This window comes from Durio zibethinus, chromosome 9, assembly GCF_047325235.1.
Source record: "Durio zibethinus cultivar Kanyao isolate XHJ-2024 chromosome 9, ASM4732523v1, whole genome shotgun sequence".
Lineage (NCBI taxonomy): Eukaryota > Viridiplantae > Streptophyta > Magnoliopsida > Malvales > Malvaceae > Durio > Durio zibethinus.
In genome coordinates, this window is record NC_143170.1 from 6,148,624 (window position 1) to 6,161,992 (window position 13,369).

Genomic DNA, 13,369 nt, shown 5'->3' on the forward strand with positions numbered 1-13,369 from the left:
CTGAATACTACCTCAAGTGTTTTAAATCTAATCCTCCAAGCAAACAATGACAAACATTAAAGGCTTTAGGATATATCAATTGATTGTACTTTATGTCAATCTTTAACTTTATGGAGAATAGTGATTCAAATTTCAGAAGAGATTTTGATAAAAATTTGTTCAAGATGAGATTGATTAGTTATTATTTGATAGATAAGAAGACTTGTAAAAAAAAAATTATAAGAAGAGAAAAAGTCTTGATAGGCTAGTTAGCATGTTTATAAATGGTAGAATATGAGAAAAAGATATAAAATAGTTGTAAGGTTTTATTGGATAGACATTAAGAGATTAACGTCTTTCTGATAATGTATATTTGAGTAGACTAGAGGAGAATGAGATCGCTACATAAATATAGTGCATGAGTGCACGTAAGTTTGTATTTATTTAAGTTAAAAATACTCCACAAAATTAGAAGAGAATGAGAGAAACTATATGTATTAATTATTGAATGGTTGATTGATATTGTATACTTGTAATTCTCTATAATTAGTAGATATTTTCTCTCATCCATGAATATAAATTGGTTGGGCTGAACCATGTTAAATTACTTCTTTTTGTGTGATTGATTGATCATTTGATATGCTTCCACTAGTGTGAATGTTCAATTGGATTAGGGGCTTTTTACCTAACAACTATATTAAAGTTGTTGTAATCCTAATAATTGGTATTAGAGAATAGGTTCAAGACGTGAAAAGAGGCAAGCCCAAAAGAGATTGATTTAAAGGTAGAGTTCGTGTTTGCATTTTAAAAATCGATTTACGTGAAGATATAAGAAAAGATTATTATGAGATTTTCAATGCAGGTGGAGCCAAGTATGTCTAGCATGAATATTGATAATTTGATAGAATTTGAGTTACGGTAGAAATTGTTAGGATTAGTGATTAAAATTCCAAAAGCGATTTTGATAGATATTTATTCGAGAATAGATTGACTAAATATTTCTTGATGGACAAGAAAACTTACAGATGAAGAATTCTAAAAGGAAATAAATTCTTAATAGACAAGATAATATTGTTATAAATAGATGGAGTATGAGTAAAAAATGTAAAAAAGTTATAAGATTTTATTGGAAAGACATTAGAAGATTAACCTCTTTATTGGAGTGTACGTTTGAGTGGACTAAAAAAGAATAAAATGGTCTCCATAGATATGATGCATAAGTGCACGAGTGTGCATTTGTTTGGGTTAAGAATTAAACCTGACAATCTAAAACATAACATAACGATATGACACAAACATGATATGAAAAGAAAACACAAAGGTTACACGACTTAAAATTTTTGCAATAACTATATATGGGTTTAATAAAACAAAAATATATATATTTCATGTTTTTGTGTCAACACGACTTGTGATATACAATTTTCGTGTAAAACATGATACAAATACTCTAATTTTAGCATTTTACATGGCATAAATACACAAATCATCAGGTTTATTGAGAATATTCCATAAGATAAAAGAAGAATGAGAAAGACTATAGGTATTAATTATTGAGTGGTTGATTCAAATTGTATGTTTGTAATTTTATACAACTAGTAAATCTTTTCTCTCATCCGTGGATATAAGCCAATTGGCTTAACCATGTTAAATTGATATCTCTTGTGTAATTGATTGATTGTTTGGTTTTGTTTCTATTAGCATGAATGTTTAATTTTATTAGGGGCTTTTTGCCTAACAACTTGTATCAAAGCTATCATAATCTTAACAAGTTTTGGGCAAAAATTTTTATAGCTATGCTTCCAATTCGAACGAAAAGCAAGTTGAAGATTTTTCGATTAGTGTAAAATTAATATATGGAACATTTTAATCGCAACGCTAAATTCATTGACAAGACATCTTTACCAAAGTATAAGTTTAAAGTAGGGCATCACATAATGCTCATTACAGTTTGTCGATGGTACTTTTGAGTAGTGATGAAGTGGAGTTCAATTGGATGGTGAGCTGGATAGAAATTGAATTTGTAGCAAGGAAAGCATGGCTAAGAGGCATCGAAGTTTGTTCTTCAAGATGCATTCCGACATTTAAATAAATAAGATAAAATATATTAGGGTTAAAAAAGAAGATGGGAGTTAATGAAAGTAATGAAGAAAATTTAAGGAAAAAAGTTCAGAATAGTATACTTGGATCTCCTTTTACCTTTTATATAAGATATGGCTAGTGATGGAATGCGGGCAATTGATAGTTGATAGAAAGTCCACACTGAGCTCAAAGAAATCCATATTGGTTATAAGTTAGTAGTATTTAATGATTTCAAGCTAGTTGATCCATCATGAGATTACACATTGATGGGACATTAGTAGAGGTAGCTGAGCAAATAATTCTTAGTGGGTGAGCAGCTCCAAGCATACAAGAAAATTAGGTAGCAAGTACTATAGATACTCTATTTAGTCTAGTTCTAATTTGTGTCTAAAATTAAATCAAAGAATTTTTTGTTATTTTACTTTATTTATTTGGTTTAGGATTATTAATTAATTTATGGATTTATGGTTTTTTTTTAAAGAAAAAAAAGAAAAGAAGTTTGGCCGAAACTAAAAGAAAGGAAATAAGTTTAGGGAATGATGGATTCTAATTGGAGTGATTGAATTGAAAGTCCAATTGCAAAAGGAACATATATGGGCTTATTTTGAAAAAAGGATGAGAAGGATACTAGGATTAAAAAATCTAAGGTTAAGTTAAGTTAGGAGAAGTAATGAAGAAAATCTTATTCTAATATGATTAGGATTAAAGGCCTATTTAAAGAGCTACAATTCACACAGAGGGATTAATTAGAAAAACAAAAGAAAGAGAGCAAAAAAAGATATTCATGAGAAATCAACAAAAAATAAAAGTACAAATTTTTATGGCAGTATTATTTTTAAGGAACGTTCTTTGGTTAGATTATAGCATCAGTTATGATTTAAGGGGTTTAGATTTAGGGAAATAAAAAGGGAATTAAATTATGGGTTTAGGAATTTTTTTGAATTTTTTGAACTTTTTTTAGAAATCTTGAATTTTTCGATCAACTTTCCAATAAGGTTTAAATTTTCCAATCAATTTTGAGAGCCTTTTAATTTTTCGATCAATTTTCCAGCAACATTTGAATTTTTCAACTAGCATTCAAACTCTTTTTTAGATAGAAGTTAGAATAAAGATTAATTAGATAGAGAAAGTATAAGGGAAAAGTGAAAAAAAAAAATTTTTGCGCTTAATATACCTCACTAAAACAACATCGTTTTAGTCTTAAAATTTTTTTCCAAACCCGCGCTTGACTAGATTGAACCTGTACACTGGCCCAAAGTACAACCCAACCTATTTCGCATGAATTCCCTTTTCTATTTTAATTTGATTTTTTATTTTTTTCCTTTTATTATGTTTGGTTAATTTATGTTGATTAAGTTATTTATTTTAATTTTAAAATTTTGTATTTATTTGATTTGTAAAAAATGTAATTTGTAAAATAATTAGAGATAAATAAAAATTTGTCCAATGATAGAATTCTAAGAAAGTTACAAGCATGTAATTTTCTAAGAAATTTTTAGGTGATAATTTTTTCTAAATTCGATCAAGGCATTGGATGATTTAGAAATTGATCTCAATATAAGAATTTTTATTTATTTATAATTTCAAAAAATAAAATTGAAATAAATTATGGCGATTTAATTGCATGATTAATTATTAGATAAATTGTGATTACATGAGGTAAATTTTTTATTTGATTATTGTAATTTATTGAATTGTGTATTTTATTTTATATATTTAAATTAATTTAGTTCTATAAAATATTTAATAAATCTAACAACAGAGCCATTTCAAAAAAACCAAAATGTTACTTGAATACTTTTTGTTCTATGATATGCATTTGCATCATTTAAATCTGTCATAACGAGTAATTACCAAATAATAGTTTCTTAACAAAGAGTTCTCACCTACATCCACGGACTACCTAAAGCAATTTGAATTTATCATTCCACTAAATAAGTTTCTCACCAAACTTGAAAATCATATCAGAAGAAGCTCAATGAAAAGAAGGTGATCGACTACCAGTTAATTACACTTTTTTTATCCCAAAAAGAGTTCACCTTAATCTCAAGCAAAATGATCTGATCGACCTTGCTAATATTTGAAAGCAATAAGATTGCATAAAAAAAGAAGTTTTCCAAAAAAAAATGGAGATTTAGCATTACTTTTTCAAGTAGCTATAGATCAACAGCTTATTGAGGCTATAATGCAATTTTAGGATCTTTTATATAAATGTTTCACATTCAATAAAGTAGACATGGTACTAACAATCGATGAGTATTTAGTTTTTTTTCACTCTAATTTCTAAAATTCTGACAAGGTGTACTAGAAAAATAAGAAAGTGGGTATCGTAAAAAGCTCACTCATATAATTAGGGAGGAGGTGAAAACCATTAATGGTTATGTGAAAGAAAAAGGAAAAGGTAAGTGCATCCCTCTGAGTGTTTTGTGAGATTCCATCTATAAGCACCTTAATGATGAAAAGGGTATTAAAGTGATGGCCTTAGCTTTTATGGGTTGGTGATATTCCCAAGAGTTCTTGGATACATTCATGTTCTAGAAGCAGACTTTTTTAAAAAAGTTAATTACTGTGTCAATCCATCTCTTACAATATAGGTAAAAACACTGAGATCTTTGAATTATTGTATACAAAATAGGAATGATGTTTCATTAGATGCGTACAATTATTGGTTATTTAGGGCAAAAGTCACCTAGAGTGCAATGGTGGTAACTTTTGTAAACCATACTTAGCTTTCAGTATTCCTATCAAAGAATTTTGTAAGAACACCTAGCTTGAATAAAAATCCAAAGAAAAATGGATTTCATTTCTACGTAAACTCACAAGCAAAGAAATAGTATCTATCCCTTATTCTTACCAACACATGCCACAATAATCTTTTCAACCCATTTTTTGACCATCCACATGCACGTTTAATCCTACAAACACACCTTCCCCTAACCTAGTTTCAAAACCTAATTAGACAAGTGGTTCTAGATGATTACGAGGAACCTAAGAAGTTACCTACAATCCAATTCCCATTTACTACACATAATTGTTTACAATTGGTAAAAAACCATTTGATAATACCCATCCACTTAGAGCTTTTGAAACCACTTTACCCTATATGGTATGACCCCAACACTCGATGTGACTATCATTATGGTAATGCTGGCCATTCTACTGAAAATTGTATCATATTGAAATATAAGGTATGAAACCTAATCAAAGTTGGATTGATAAGCTTTAAAGAAAAAGGAGCACCTAATGTTAGTGAAAACCCATTACAAATAATACTAGGCAACCATTAATGCCTTAAGTGATGATAAGGTTTATTATTTCAATAAAAAAATAAAAAAGGTTAAAACCTCGATAGCTTAGGTATGTGATGCTTTGTTCAAAGTTAATATGTTTTGACTCATAAACCCGTACACCTACTATGGAAAACATTATTCAAGTCAAGTTTACGAGTATTACTTGGGAACTATAGGACATTTTACCCAAATTATGATCAATTTCGACATGAATTACAAAAATTGATAGATTTCTCTTAGATTAATTTTTATGAAAAGCGAAGAGATGATTGGGTTAGCACCATAATTAATGAACCTACATCATATATGACTTCAGTGTTGATCTCAAGGCTAATAACCATTTTTTATGAAAAAAAGATAAGTACAAGGTAGTAAATCCTATTCAAAAGTCAGATGTCACCTTTCATATGCCCTATCTTTTCCCTTACAAGAATGATAAGAAGGTTTCATGGAAGTATGATTGTGATATTGTAGTTCGAGGTCAATAAAATGAAAAAATTAAGACAAACACTGCAAACATAACTAGTGTTGAAAGGCATAACATGAAGTAAGAGGTGTTATACTCTTAAAATGTTGAAAGAAGTTAGAAAAAAAAAAAAGCAAAAGAAGAAGAAAAAAGAATGAATAATCCTACGTCAATTCTTAAGGTAAAGTATCAAAAGCCTATTTCGAAGAATGAAGCTTGTGAAATTCTCAAATTGATTAAGTATAATGAATATAGTGTAGTTAAGCAACTTAATAAGATGCTAGCTAAAATATCACTATTATCTCTACTGCTGAGTTGAAAGACCCATTGTAATGCATTACTTAAGATTTTAAATCAAGTTTATGTATCTCATAATATATTTATTGAAAAAATTGATCACTTGGCTAAAAATTTGGTGGCTACAAACTACATAGCCTTTAACGATAATGAGATTCCTTTAAATGGTATAGAAAATATTAAGGCCCTTTACATCACTACTAAATGTAGAAGTCATATCATGACAAAAGCTTTTATTAATAATAGGTCTTTAATCAATGTCATATCTATGTTAACATTGGTTAGATTGCCAGTTGACATCTCTTATATAAAAACTAGCCAGATGGTAGTGCAAGCCTTCGACAAAGCCTAAAAAAAAGTGATATGAGAAATTAAGATACCACTACAAATTGGTTTTTGTAATTTTGATATCAAATTCCAAATGATAGATATCTCACTATCAAATAATTATTTATAAAAAAAGTCATAGATTTACATGGCAAGTGTTGTGCCATCTTCATTACACCAGAATGTCAAGCTTGTTGTAAATGATCATATTGTTTACGTATCTGCTGAGGAAAATTTACTTGTAACCAAGCCAATTATCACTCCATATGTAGATGCTATAGATGAGGTTATCAAATGCTCATTTAGAGCCTTTGAGCTAGTTAATGATACTTGTATGGATTAGGGGTCTAAATTATATGTTTCTCGATTGTTTGCAACTACTGGATGGTTGTCATGCAAACTATCGAAAACGGTTGGTGTCTTGGAGTAGGGTTTGAAAAATATCTTCAAGAGATCAAAAAGCCACAAATGATAGTCGATAACAATAAAAAATTCGGTTTAGGATATAAGCCAACAAGGTTGGATAGGAAGAAAATGATAGAAGTTGAAAAGAAAAAAGAATGGCCAGTATTTAAAGATGTGAACCAAAGTAAAAAAAAAAATATATCCTTTATCTTTATGATACTTTTTAATCATGAGGATTTATCCATCCTGACATGCCAAAAGTTGATTTTGAAAAGTTTATAATAAGTATGAAGGAAGTTTTCATTTGCCTTTATATTTAGATGATAAATGGAGAAGTAATTAGAGGTTATATAAAGATTAGTTGGTGCATCCATGTTTTTCAGGCTGGGAATTAAAAAATCAAAAGATAATAGAGCTGCTACTTATCCTTGAATCTTCTAGAAAGTAATATAGTGAATTGAACCCATAAATGTCTATACCTAATAGAATTAGGGAAATCTTTTATGTATGGGCTATTTTATTCTTTATCATTTTAATAAAATCATTAGGAATGATGCATTTTCATTCCATTTCTTTTTTCAATTTTGTTTCCCATTCTTTCATGCTTATATATTTTGGTAATATACTTTTAGTTTTACCCATATTTAGGTTTTTAAATAATGAAGATAATGATGACAAAAATCTAGGGCTCAATTTTGAAAACCTAATTCAAATTGGTGAACTTAATAATAAAGACGACTCAGATGAGGATACCTTACCTCATGATTTACTGAAATTAATAGAACAAGAAAGAAAACCAATTGAGCCCTATCAAAAGATTATAAAGATGATAAATTTAGAAGATTCTGAAAATGTAAAAAAAGTTAAAATTGGCATTTCGCTTCCTTCAGCTGATAGGTAAATATTAAAGGGTCTACTCTACGAATATGTAGATATGTTTGCATTAGCATATCGGGATATGCCAGGGCTTAGTACTGAAATTATAAAGTACAGATTGCTTGTAAAGCCAAAATGTAAGCCTGAGGTGCATGAAGCCTAAAATGTTGTCAAAAATAAAAAAGAAAGTAAAAAAATAATTTAATGTTGGCTTCCTACAAAGTGATCAAATATCCTGAATGGATGGTTAATATAGTTCCAATTCTTAAGAAAGATGTAAAGTTTCGGACGTGTATGGATTATCGAGATATAAATAAGGCAAGTCCAAAAAATAACTTTTCATTACCTTATATTAATACTTTTGTAGATAATAATGCAAAGCATTTCATGTTCTCATTCATGAATGGTTTTTTTGGGTATAATTAGATTAAGATGGCCAAAGATGACATGGAAAAAATCACATTTGTAACAATATGGGGCACATTCTGTTATAAGGTCATGTCATTTGGGTGGAAAAATGCTAGAGCTATATATTAAAGAACAATGGAAACTATTTTTCATGATATGATATATAAAAAGATAGAAGTGTATATGGATGATATGATTGCTAAATCTTATGAAAAAAAGGATCATGTTGTTTATCTCATAAAATTGTTTGATAGATTGAAAAAATTTCAGCTCAAATTGAATTTTTTTAAGTGTACATTTGGTGCTAGATCTGGAAAGGTACTAGGCTTTATGGTTAGTGAAAGAGGAATTGAAGTTGACCCTAACAAGATACATGCAAACCAAAATTTATCTCCTCTTTTCACATAAAAAAAGTACGAGGATTTCTGATGAGATTGAATTATATTTTTTGTTTTATCTCTCAACTCACTCGTAAATGTGATCTTATTTTTCAGTTTCTTTGTAAGAATAATCCTAGTGGGTGGAATGGTGCATGTCAAGAAGCTTCAACAAAGTGAAAAAATACCTATCAAATTCACTTGTGTTAGTGCCACCTATTATAAAAAAGCAGTTGATTTCATATTTGATAGTATAAAGAATTTAATAGGATGTGTGCTGAAGCAATAAGATGAAAACAAAAAAAAAATGAAAAAATCGTCTATTATTTAAACAAGAAATATATTGAATATGAGTCCAAGTATTTACTAATAGAAAAGATGTGTTGTGCATTAGTTTGACAACTCACAAGCTCAGGCAGTACATGTTATACCACACTACTTATCTAATAGCAAAATTAGATCCTCTCAAGTACATCTATGAGAAATTGTCATTATTTGAGAGGATTGCAAAATGGCACGTAGTGCTTTCTAAGTATGATATTGTATATGTAAGTCAAAAAGAAATAAAAGGTAATGTAATAGCTGAATTCTTGGTAAAACGTGCAACTAATGACTATGAACCAATGAAATTGGATTTTTTTGATAAGGATTTGATGAATATTTTTCAAGTTAATAAAGGAGAGCCTATCAAGAAATCATAGAAAATATACTTTTATGGAGCTTTAAATGCTTTAGGATATAGAATTGACGTAGTTCTAATATCTCTGAATAGGAATTATTGCCTAATTACTGCAAGATTGAATTTAATTGCATAAATAATGTTGCTGAGTATGAAGCTTATGTTATGGGTTTACAAGCAGTAATTGAAAGAAAAATCAAAGTTTTGAAAGTTTTTGAGGATTTTGCCTTGGTTATTTATTAGTTACAAGGGGAATGAGAGACAAGGGATCCAAAGTTGGTCTAGTATCACAAGTATATTTTTTATTTAATCAACTAGTTTGAAGAAATTCAATTTGAACATTTACCTAGAGAAGAAAATTAAATTGCTGATGCTCTAACTACTCTGGATGCTATGATCAAGTCAGATGCCAACACTAAAATCTTGTGAAATATTCACTAGCATATTGTTCCAATGTGGAAAAAAAAGTTGATGTGAAGTCGTGGTACCATGATATTTTGCAATGTATTAAGAATAAGAGTTACCATAAGCATACAATCGAGAATGATAAAAGAATTATCAAAAGGATATCTATAGGATTCTTTCCTTGATAGAGAAATTCTTTGTAAAAATAAAAAAAAAAACCCTAGACCAACTACTACTCTGAGATGTGTGAATGTTGTTGATGTGAGGAAAATCTTTGAAAAAGTCCATAATGGGATTTGTGGAGCTTATGTTAATGGTCATATAATGGTTAGATAAATCATAAGGGTAAGCTATCACTAGTTGACCATGAAAAATGATTGCATTAATTATGTAAAAAAAATGTTATAAATGTCAAATCTATACAGATAAGATTCATGCACCACCAAATGTTTTGCATGTTTTAGCTTTTTCATGACCACTCTCTATGTAAGACATGGATGTCATTCGACCTATTGCTTTGAAAGTTTCAAATGAACATAGGTTTATTTTTTATGGTAATTGACTATTTCACAAAAATGGGTGAAGGTTGTATCATATGCAAGTGTGACATGATCAGTGGTCTGCAAGTTTATAAAGAAAAAAATTATTTAAAGATAAGGACTCCCAAAAAGGATCATTTTTTATAATGATAAGAATTTGAATAGCAAGATGATGAAAAAAGTTTGTGTTCAATTTAAAATTAAGCATATTGCCCAAAGATGAATGGGGTAGTAAAGGCTATAAATAAAAATATAAAAAGGATTTTGAAAAAAATGACTGATACTGATAAAGACTGATATGACAAGTTACCTTTTGCTTTACATACTTATAGAACCTTAATCCATACTTCTATTGAAACCATCCATTCTCGTTAGTTTATGGGGTGAAAGTAATGTTGCTTGTTGGAATTAATATTCATTCTTTAAGATTTCTAAAGGAAGTTGAATTAAAAAAAACATAATGGGTTTAAGATCGCTATAAACATTTAAACCTCATTAAGAAGAAGAAGCTTACAGTACTTTGTTATAGTCAATTATATCAAAAAAAATTATGAGAAATCATGATAAAAGGCCCATCTTTATCATTTTCGAAAAGAAGAGTTGGTTTTGAAAAGAATTCTCCTAAGTTAGTATGATAATAGGAAAAAATGGACACCAAATTGAGAAAGTCTATATGTGGTGAAAAAAGCTTTTTCAAGAGGGGCACTAATCTTAGTAGAAATAGATGGTGATGATTTACCTAACCAAATAAATTCTGATGCTGTGAAAAAGTATTTTGCATGAAAAAAATAAAAAATGAAAAGGTGGATTCAAATTGAAAACCCGAAAAGGGCAATTAAGTTGAATGAAGGATGTCTAAGTTGAAAACTTAAAAAGGTAGCTTAGATATGGGAGAAAGTATAGCATCATCTATAAATCTCAAAATATAGGGGCAATGGTAGTTTAATGGGCTCTGAAGGATTAAAAACATCAGTTGAATGTGCTTTTAAGATAAAATCCTAGATTTATTTATAATGGTTGTTGATTTATTTAGGGAATTGTATCCATATTCAAACATTTACCTTTGTAATTTGATTGCCTTTTTTTTACCTATTGTCATATTTGTTACACTTTCTTTTAATAAGAAATATTTTTTTTATTTTATTTTTCATGCCTTTATTTTCTTTTCTTTTATTGATTAGAAGAAATGGATGATTGCATAACATTTATCATTAAATTAAAATGATGATTAATAAATGAATGATAGCAAGAAAGATCCATGCATTACTTTGAAATGATGATAAAGACAAGGGCAGTCGAAAATGATGAGATTAATAATGAGATCAAATGATGAGACTAACCAAAGATCATGAGGTAGTTATAATTCTCTAAGAGATAAAAAGAAGACTTGAAAGTTGAGGAATGAAAGCATTAAAAGGATTTTGAGAACCATTTTGCTACAATTAAAGTTGCATTTATGACATTGCATTCATGCTTTGCATTCATAAACATTGTATTCATGTAATTTGTTTGATAAGAAGTTGTGATCTTGGATCTTGAAGTGGTGATTAATAAAAGTGTGAAATGCTTTACTTGATGAATGTTTTTCCAAAAATGAAATTTTAATCCTTGGTGGAAGATAACTTTCGAAGATAAGATTTTAATTGAAAATTTTTTTAAAAAATATGTAAAGTAGTGATCTTCAATTAAGGAAACTTTTTTGCAAAAATTAGACATTTTGATGAGATTTTGATTCTTATGTGTGGAAAATCTTGTAAAGATAAATTTCAATCTTCATTTGAGAAAAAGTTTGAAACCTTTAGATGAAAGAAATGATTTCAAGAAGAGTTGGTGAACCTTGGTTAAGAAGCCTTTTATAATTTTTTAAAGTTGTTGAGCTTTTAATGAGATAAGCCTTTTATAATTTTCTAAAGTTGTTGAGCCTCTGATGAGAGAAGACTTTTAAAATTTTTCAAAGTTGTTAAGCCTCTGATGAAAAAGGCTTTTTAAAATTTTCAAAGTTATTAAGTCTTTGATGAGATGAACTTTTTAAAAATTTCAAAGTTATTGAGCTTCTATTTAGAATAGCCTTTTATGTCATTCAAAAAGTCTTTGAGTTTCTATTTAAATGAGTTTTCAAAAAAATATTTGTTGAGTCAATTAAGATCTAGATATAAAGGTTGTCTATGTCTTTACATAGTTTCATAGAAAATGCACAAAGAGGACCAACTGTAAATACCCTATTTAGTCTGGTGTTTAATTTGCATCTAGAATAGAATCTTAGGATTTTTTTTGTTATTTTGCTCTATTTATTTGGTTTAGGATTATTTATTCATTTCTAGATTTATGGTATTTAAAAAAAAAAAGTTTGGCCAAAACTAAAAGAAAAGAAATAGGTTTGGGGAAGGATGGATTCTAATTAGGGTGATTGAATTGAAGTCCAATTGAAAAAGAATGTACTGGGCTTATTTCGAAAAAAGGATGAGAAAGATGCTTGTATTAAAAAATCTAAGGTTGAGTTCGGTTAGGAGAAGTAATGAGGAAATCTTGTTCTAATATGATTAGGATTAAAAACCTACAATTCATATAGAGGGATCAATCATAATCAATCCAAAAAAAAAAAAAAAAGCAAAAAATATATTTGTGAGAATCAGCAAAAAAAAATAGTACAAATTTTTTTTTTGTAGTTTTGTTTTTTAGGAAAGTTTTTTGGTTAGATTATAAGATCAGTTGTGAATTAAGGGGTTTAGATTTAAGGAAACAAAAAAAAAATCAAATTTTGGGTTTAGAATTTTGTTTGAATTTTTTGAAATTTTTTTTCTGGGTTTTTTCTGGAAATCTTGAAATTTTCAACAAATCTTAAATTTATCGATCAAATTTTTGAAAGCATTTGAATTTTTTTGATCAGTTTTCTGATAACCTTTAAAATTTTCGATTGACATTCAAACTCTTTTCTAGAGAGAAGTAAGAGGGATGAGTGGCTAAATAGAGAATGTGTAAGGGAAAAGTGAAGAAAAAATGTTTTTTTGGGCCTTATATGCTATATTAAAACGACGCTTTTTTTCCTTTAAAAAATTTTGCCAAACCCACACCTGACTTGATTGAACTCGTACATTGATCCAAGGTACAACTCAACCTCTTTCGCATGAATTCCCTTTTCTATTTTCATTTGATTTTTAGTTTTGATTTTTTAGTTTTTCTTTTTGTTGTTTTTTTTCTTTTATTATGCATGGTTAATTTATGTTGATTAAGTTATTTAT